The following is a 9,135-nucleotide window of genomic DNA, read 5'->3' on the forward strand; positions in this document are numbered from 1 at the left end:
AAAAAATATTTTTTCCAGATCACTTTACTAATTAAAAAATCGTCATAAAATTTTGCAAAAGTCATGATGTGGAGGAAGAAATTAAAGGAGGAAGACTTAGGTGAGTTGAGCCATTGAGAGCTTTTGGGAGTAAGCCATAGGACAGTGACACCTCATTCCTGGCTTTACGTTTTACATGGCTAAGGATGAGAAGTGTGACAAGTTCATTAGTATCCATCCAGAAGAAGATGAGCTCCATGGGTCATGCACCAGTGACTGATTATTTGTCATACCAGAAGTACAGGCAAATTTAGATAACAGTGCTTTGCCCTTTTATCTTTCATATGGGTCTTTATCTCTTGAGTGCAGAGACTATATGCCCCTAGTTCCTAGCATAGGACTTTGTGCATGGTAGGTATTGAGACATTCAATGAATGTGTGAGTTAGGTTGACGTTAGTTTTGGGAAAGAATCAAGGATAAGGTCTCCAACGTATTGTATTACGGTAAAATTTTAAAATTTCATTTACTGACTCTAGGAAATCTCCATGACATTACTTGAATAGGATTACTGTGTGTGCTTAGAAACAAAACCCTCTTAGAAGCTTGAAAAAAAATCCTGTTGTATAGTTGATTATATATTTGGATAATTCCATTTCATCCAAGGAAGTAAGTAATTTAGGAAATATTTTCTGACTGCTATTAGAGGAGCATTCATAGAAAACAAGAGAAGTGATTTTGTAGGCAGTATGTTAGCCCTATGGAATACAAAGTCTTCTAGTGACTTTAGCAATCCCAATAAATAGTTGACTCACTTCATAGAATCTGTAATACCAGCATATAATTATTTTATAATTATTAAGAAAGGCTTTTACAAATAATTCTAGTCACTTGGTAATTTCCCTTGCATTGTTATTGTGGTGGTAGATAGCTAATACTTGTAGTTAAAATTATGATCTCATTTAATCTTCAGAACAGTCCTATAAAATGATTAGAATTCCCATTTTACAAAAAAGGAAACTGAAGCTCTCAAAAGGGCAGGTGACTTGCCCAAGGTCACTTAGCTGCTGGGTGGAAAGCTAGAGCTTAAACATAGGTCTTGTGACTCTCACTTTTCTATCACTTGGTAAAAGAAGATACTAAGTGAATACTACATAACAGACACGTGTTTGATATTCACTCATTCCATCTGTCTTATAGGTGACAGAGTTAAGTTTTAAGGTCAAAATAAAAGTTTTCCAAAAATAAATTATGATACGTTTTGTAGAGCTTTAGGTAATTGTGTTTCAGTGGTAAACTGAATGCTAGTTATTCTGATATTAAAAGCATAGTAAAATATAAATTAAGATTTTGTTTATTTTTTTACCTGTCAGATAGATAAGGATTAAAAAGATTGATACTAGTATTAGTACAGGTGTGGGGAAATCATTAGTTTAAGAGGCCACTGGCAGGACTTAAATGGGTACAACTAAACTGATGAGCAGTTCAGCAGGATCTGTCAAACTTTAAAGTGCATATACCTTCTGACCTAGCAGTCCTGCTCTTCCATGTTTATTCCACTCTCTATATTGTACAGAAATTTTAGCATAATGTATAAAGGCATTCATTGCAGCATTGCTTGTAATAGCAAAAAAAAAAAAAAAAGCAACAATCTAAATGACCGTTAATAGAGGACTGGATAAATTATGGTGCACACATATAGTGGAATATGATGTAGCTGTGAAAAACAACGCAGATGTGTATGTGGTGATTCAGAGAGATTATTTAATAGAATGTTCCCTGAAAAAAACATGTCATAGAGCAATCCCATTTTTACAAGACTTGGGTAGAACATTTAATATGGGTGTATATGTGTTTATATATGTTTATATATTCATCTATGTACATATGTACAGCACATGTATGTTTGCTGGTATGCGGGGAGGAGAGCATTATTTCTCTAAGTATGATCTAAAGACAGCCTGCATTAGGGAAAAAATGGTGCTTTTTAAAATAAAGATTCCTAGGCCTTGTGCTGATCCCTCTAATTCAGAATCACTGAGTGAAGCATGGAAACCTTTATTTCTAACAAGTTTCTCAGTTGATTCTTACACAAACTTAACATTTGGTTTAGTAGCTGACAGCAATGAATTGGTTTTCTCTATGTCTCTGGTAGTGGTTTGTAGTTAGGAAAGACAAATGTGTTTTAAAATTAATTGTTAAACTGAGGTATAGTTGACACATAATGTTATATTAGTTTCAGGTGTACAACATAATGGTTCAATATTTGCATATATTGCAAAATGATGACCACAGTAAGTCTAGTTAATATCCATCACCATACAGAGTTATAAAATGATGTAACTTTTCAGATTTACTCTCTTAGCCATTTTCAGATAAGCAATACAGTATTATTAACTGTAGTGATCATGCTGTATATTACATCCTCATGACTTATGTATTTTATAACTGGAAGTTTGTACCTTTTGACTCCCTTCACCTATTTTGCTCACCTTTCCACCCCTGCCTCTGACTTATTTCACTTAGCATCATGCCCCCAACGTCCATCCATGTTATCACAAATGGCAAGATTTTCTTCTTTTTTATGGCTGTATAATATTCCTGTGTGTGTGTGTACCACATTTTCTTTATCCATTCATGTATTGATGGACACTTAACGTTGTTTCAGAAAGGACAAATTTCTGGACCAGATCTTGTGTTCTAAATGGGGCTCCCCCTAAGATAAAGCCAATTAACATTGATTAACATCATCAACATAGACCTGTTAGTGAAAGGTAAATTGACCTGACACACAAAAATGATTCTACTGTATAGTACATGCCAATTAAATGAGCAATCCTTAAAAAAAAAAAACCTTTGCTGTTGTTTAACTCTCAAATATCATCTGGTGACCTGTTAATAAAACAAAATTAAGTACTAAAAGTTAACTGCAGTAAGACAGTGCACCACCTTGATATGCTTACCTGTCTCTCAGGACTAGAAAATTAGCTGTTTGTTGAGTTTTGAGACTTGTGCCCAAATGGTTTAAGGCATGTCTGTCAAGACAGGGAACTGATTGGATTTGGCAAAGTTAAGAAATGGTTTAGGATTGGTGGACACAGCAAATAAGGACCTTGAAGAATCTTGATAAGTAAACTGTTGTTTGATAAGCCAGCTGTTTGCCTAGGTCAGCAGGTCATTGTCTCTATCCTATAGGAACTTGCTTATGAAAACAAAAAATTAGAGATTGTTCCTGTTTGTGTTTTGTTTTGTTTACCATCTTATCTTTCCTGGGCAAAGGTTTACTGGAATGAACAACTATCTCATATTGACGTAGAGGGCCTACAGTCTTATCTAAACCATATTGACACTGATAATTTCAAGTCTGTTTATCTCTCCCCATTCAAAGATTATAAGTCAATACTATAAATACAGCATATTGATACATCGTTAATGACTTCTTAGGGTTCTACAGAAGATCTCAGAGATTTCTTCTGAAGCTTCTTGACCCTTATCACACTTGATTTGATTTATACTTGTAAAGTGCTGTAATATAATAATCCTCATCACATTGTTCTGTGATTATCTTTTCACATGTCTGTCTCCCGCACTAGACCGTTGCCCTATGGGAGTTTAGTATAATACCTAATACATGATAGTGAATAAAGATTTGTTTTACTAGATAGAATGTAAATCCAATCCAGGAAATCAGTGGCAACATAGGGACACTGTGTCGCTTCCTCTTCCATTCAAGAGAAGTCTGTGAAACTCATTTGATTCTCTAATGTACATCTGTACAGAGATGAAGGTGAAAGTTGTAAAACTTTACCACTTTGGTTCTTTAACGAGTATCTACATAAAAGTTTTTTGAGAACTAAATTATGATACATCATGTTTCTTTTTACTTAAACTAATGAATAGCATGAAGATTTTTCTGGGCTTATGTTTGACTTTTTTTTTCTATCATATTCTCTTCAATATTTCTGTGGCGCACATAAGTGATATCTAGACTCTTTAGAAAATGAAGTAGGAAAGACTTAACTTCAACACTACAAATTCTCACTTCTTGCTCCACTTGCTTCCTTTTATAGAAGCTACAAGTATGTTTAACTTTTGTATCCCAGGTCCGTTACTACCTAATGAAGGCCTATAGTGCATTTATCTTAAAACTTGTGTTCTCTTCACTTAGCCAAGATGCTTCTACTTCTGTCTTGCCCCCTGTGCTATATAATTTTTACTAATTTTTACTGATTTGTACCCCCTGGAACAACATGTCACCACTTCCTCTTCTATTCTACTTCTACTCTAGTGTGGAATCTCGTTTCAATTCATTTACATCCACCAAGTTGAATTTAATGAGGCAAGGTATGTTTGAAAGGAGAAAACAAGCAAGCAAGCAAACCCATGAACTATACTTATAATAGGAGAGAATATTACAGTTTGCCGAGCAGGAAAAAATTGAGCTGGGTTATACAAGCACTACCGCACAGTATGCTGGTAGTAGTTAGAGGTAAAAACTGTGGCACTACAACCCCACTCAGTAATGGTGGTGGAGGACACTTAGGAGAGGAACTCTTTACAGTGAGAATAAATCTGAGTAGTATTTCTTGTCTGCTCTGCACAGAAGGTAAAGATATCCCAAGGTACAGATCTGCCCCATTTTATAACTCATAGTTGGCCAGGTGGTAGAGGACATGGAAGTAACAAGGTTGGAGGATGAGTGATAAAATTCAGACACTAAATGTATGGTTGGACTTCTCAAAATGGGCTCAGATTGTAAGAATAATTGTTTTCTACATAAATACTAAACAAAGACCCCATTTGAAGGAGATGCTAAGTACTCAGATGGTCAAGATGATTCTGAGGATGTCAGTAGCTCTTTCTTTCATATCCCAGTCCTTGTTCAATCAACTAATGAACAAAGGGGCAATACTGGAAGCAGAAGGGCTATACATGGACTTCAACAATATGGCCCTCCTGGGACTTCCCTGGTGGCGCAGTGGTTAAGAATTTCCTCCTGCCAGCCGCATAGCACAGCGAGATCAGCTCAGTGTTTTGTGGCCACCTAGAGGGGTGGGATAGGGAGGGTGGGCGGGAGACGCAAGAGGGAGGAGATAATGGGGATATATGTACATGTATAGCTGATTCACTTTGTTATAAAGCAGAAACTTAACACACCATTATAAAGCAATTACACTCCAATAAAGATGTTAAAAAAAAAAAAAAAGAATCCGCCTGCCAATGCAGGGGACACGGGTTCAATCCCTGGTCTGGTAAGATCCCACATGCTGCGGAGCAACTAAGCCTGTGCACCGCAAATACTGAGCCTGCGCTCTGGAGCCCGCGAGCCACAACTACTGAGCCCACATCCCACAACTACTGAAGCCCGCATGCCTAGAGCCTGTGCTCCGCAACAAGAGAAGCCACCGCTATGAGAAGCCCGCGCACCACAACGAAGAGTAGCCTCCACTCGCCGCAACTAGAGAAAGCCCGCGTGCAGCGGTGAAGACCGAATGCAACCAAAAATAAATAAATATATTTTTAAAAAACTTATAAAATAACAAACAAACAATATGGCCCTCCTTTCGTCAAGGCTTCCCTTATTACTGCCACTGCTAAGAGCCCAGTCTGCCGGCAGGAGTGACAAACCCTAAGATTTCATGCCCTAGGGCAACCAAATAGTTGCCTAGTGGCAGAACAATTATATCAAATCTCTTTTCTCATGGAGAAGCAGCTATTTGTTCATAGAGTAGACACTGTTAATCTGGATTTAGATTTGCCTTCCCTGTCTGTCATGCTTCTGTGTGCAACACTAAGTGCCCTATTGACCATCATGATTTTCCTCAAAATATTGCATCTAAGGAACTTGCTTTATAGTGTTAAGAAGCAAGGTAGAGGGGGAATTCCACTTCCATTAATGGCAGACTGGGTAATAACATCAAGATTTCCATGGACATCTAGATAATCTGAACGAATTCTTTTTAAAACACGAAAATCTAGAGAGACAAACCCAGCATTGTGGCCACTTCTTACCTGGAGGTATTGGCTGATTCTAGAAGAAGCGCTTAAGGGGATGAGCAGTGCTTTTACTACCCCCAGAAGGCTAGGAGGACAAAAATTGGATACTAGTGCATGCCAACTCATGGGAAGGGGCTTAGAAAACTCCCATGCTTTGGTTTGGGGTCCCAAAAAACTCCACCAGTGAAGGAAAAGTGAATTGAAGGTACACTCCCCGACCCCTCCAAATTCACGGGGAATTTAGCACAGCATCAAATCATCTCAATTCCTGAAACTGAATTGAAGTAATCCCTTAGGTGCCTGGTAACAAACACTCTGTGGAGGAAAGAAAAAACATCTCAAGTGTCAAGTTCCATAATTTTTCAAATTAAATGTTCAGCAGCGAAGAAGAAATAACCAGACACTACTACAGCAGAGCAGCCCTCACTGAGGACAACTAGTGACACTGGATAAAATAATCTAAAACCTCTGTTTGAAACCATTGAAGAAGTTTTAGGCAAACAGGACTCCAAGAGCCAAAATCCCAGAAAGAAGGTGTGCAGGGAAGAGTTTACAGAGCAGGCCTGACATACTATCCTTAGAAAGCCCTGCTTGCAATGTTGGCCTTTGGCTGGCACCTGGGAATTTGGATTATAGGAATGTTCCCACCATTTCCTAACTGATAAGGTAGGTTACTATGTATAAACTGATTATACAAACAACATGGTTTATGCTGAACATCTACTTTCCTCTGGGCATCTGTAATTATGATACATGGTAGGCAGAAGGTGCCTATATGAACAGCTTCTAATACAAACCCTGGGCAGTAGATCTCTAAAGAGTGTCCCTGGCAGATAACATATCACATAAGTTGTCACAATTCAATACTGGTGGAATTAAACACATCTTGTGTGATTCCACAGGGGAAAATTCTTGGAAGCTTGTGCCTGGTTTCCTATGGATTTCACCCCATGCACTTTTTCCCTTGGCTGATACTGCTTTGCGTTGTTTTGCTGTAGTACATCATAGCCATGAGTATGACTGTATGCTGAGTCCTGTGAGCCGTTCTACTAAATCACTGAATTTGAGGGTTTTCTTGTGGACTCTCAACACAGAAGGTAACCCGAGAACTTGTGAGCAAACCTTGTGCAGCTACTTTTTCCTTTATAGAATTTGCCAGTTTGGGACACAAATCTGGGTAGAAGGCCCAGGAAGAGAATTTCTGCTAAGAATCAGAGAAGCAAACAAATTACAGCAACTCCAAAGAACTAGAGAGACAAAAAGCTTAGGGTCATCAAGCCAACCAACACTTGAAAGACCTAAGGTCCCAATAAGGCAGAAAATTTCAGAGAAGTGAGCCTGATACTCTGCTGGTTTTCCCCTTGAGTATTTGCTGAATTCTGGGACTGATAAGAGCAGAAAGATTAAAAAAAAAAAAAAAAAAAGGCAGAAACCTGAAAGCCAAAGCAAAGATATCTATTTGTCTATCTTTTCTATCATCTATCTATCTATCTATCTATCTATCTATCTATCTATCTATCTATCTATCTACCTATCTATCTACCTATCTCATCATTGTATTTAAGAAACAAAAATTGGAACAGGAGAGAGAGTAAAGCTTATAAAAATTACAACCTTATAAAAATTACAACCCCAATGTTCATTGCAGCACTATTTACAATAGCCAGGTCATGGAAGCAACCTAAATGCCCACTGACAGACGAATGGCTAAAGAAGTTGTGGTACATATATACAATGGAATATTACTCAGCCATAAAAAGGAACGAAATTGAGTCATTTGTTGAGACGTGGATGGATCTAGAGACTGTCATACAGAGTGAAGTAAGTCAGAAAGAGAAAAACAAATATCGTATATTAACACATGTATGTGGAACCTAGAAAAATGGTACAGATGAACTGGTTTGCAGGGCAGAAGTTGAGACACAGATGTAGAGAACAAATGTATGGACATCAAGGGGGGAAAACCACGGTGGGGTGGGGATGGTGGTGTGCTGAATTGGGCGATTGGGATTGACATATATACACTGATGTGTATAAAATTGATGACTGATTTAAAAAAAAAAGTAAAGCAGGATTCTCCAATGATAAAAAAAAAAAAATTACAACCTAGTTTCACATCCACTGAATTATAGATTGGATTAATGTGATCTGCTTGCCACCACTCTTATCTTCCCACTGGGGAATAGGGTGATCCCTCCCTGTATGAAAATAACATCCAGAGACAGCACAGTGTATCATATACAATATCTAGCATTAAGTCAAAAATTATGAAGAATACCAAAGAGTAGAACCATGAGGAAAAAGACACTAAAAGCAGATCCACAGGTGACCCAGTTATTAGTGTTATCTGATATGGATTTAAAAATAGCTCTGATTAATGAGTTGAGATTGAGAATTTAATAAGAACTAGAATCCTTTTTATTCAAAATTCTAGAACTGAAAAATGCAAAACCTAAAATTAAGAACTCAGTATATATATTTAAGCAGATTAGAGAATGGATTAAACAATCAAAAAGAGATTGTTAGACTGAATTTGTTAAAAAGATCAGACATGCTTTAGATTCAGACACACATACATCGAAAATAAAAGGATCCAAAGATGTACCATGCAAAGAGCAACCATAAGACAGCCAGAATGGTTATACTAATATCAGACCATTAGACTTTAAAACAAACAAAAAATGTAACTAGAGATAAAGAGAGGCATTTTATGATAGAAGGGTCAATCCATCATGAAGATATAACAATTATAAACACACACTAACAACAGAGCCCCAAAATATATGAAGCAAAAATTGTCAGAATCGAAGGGAGAAATGGAAAGTTCAATAATAGTTGGAGCTTTCAATACCCCATTTTCGATAATGGATATAGCCATGAGGCAGATCAACAAGAATTTATCCTAGCAATTCAAGGTTGATGTATTAATTTCATAGAGCTGCTGTAACAAATTACCACAAATTTCATGGTTTACAACAATAGAAATTTATTGTCTTACAGTTCTGGAGTTCAAAATGAAGGTGTCAGCAGGACTGTGTTCCCTCTGATGGCAATCTAGGCTTTTTTTTTCTTTTTTTAAAAATAATTTTTAAAATTGAAGTATAGTTGATTTACAATGTTTCAGGTGTACAGCAAAGTGATTCAGTTATATATATATGTAT

The sequence above is a fragment of the Eschrichtius robustus genome, chromosome 8 (assembly GCF_028021215.1).
Source record: "Eschrichtius robustus isolate mEscRob2 chromosome 8, mEscRob2.pri, whole genome shotgun sequence".
Taxonomy (NCBI): Eukaryota; Metazoa; Chordata; class Mammalia; order Artiodactyla; family Eschrichtiidae; genus Eschrichtius; species Eschrichtius robustus.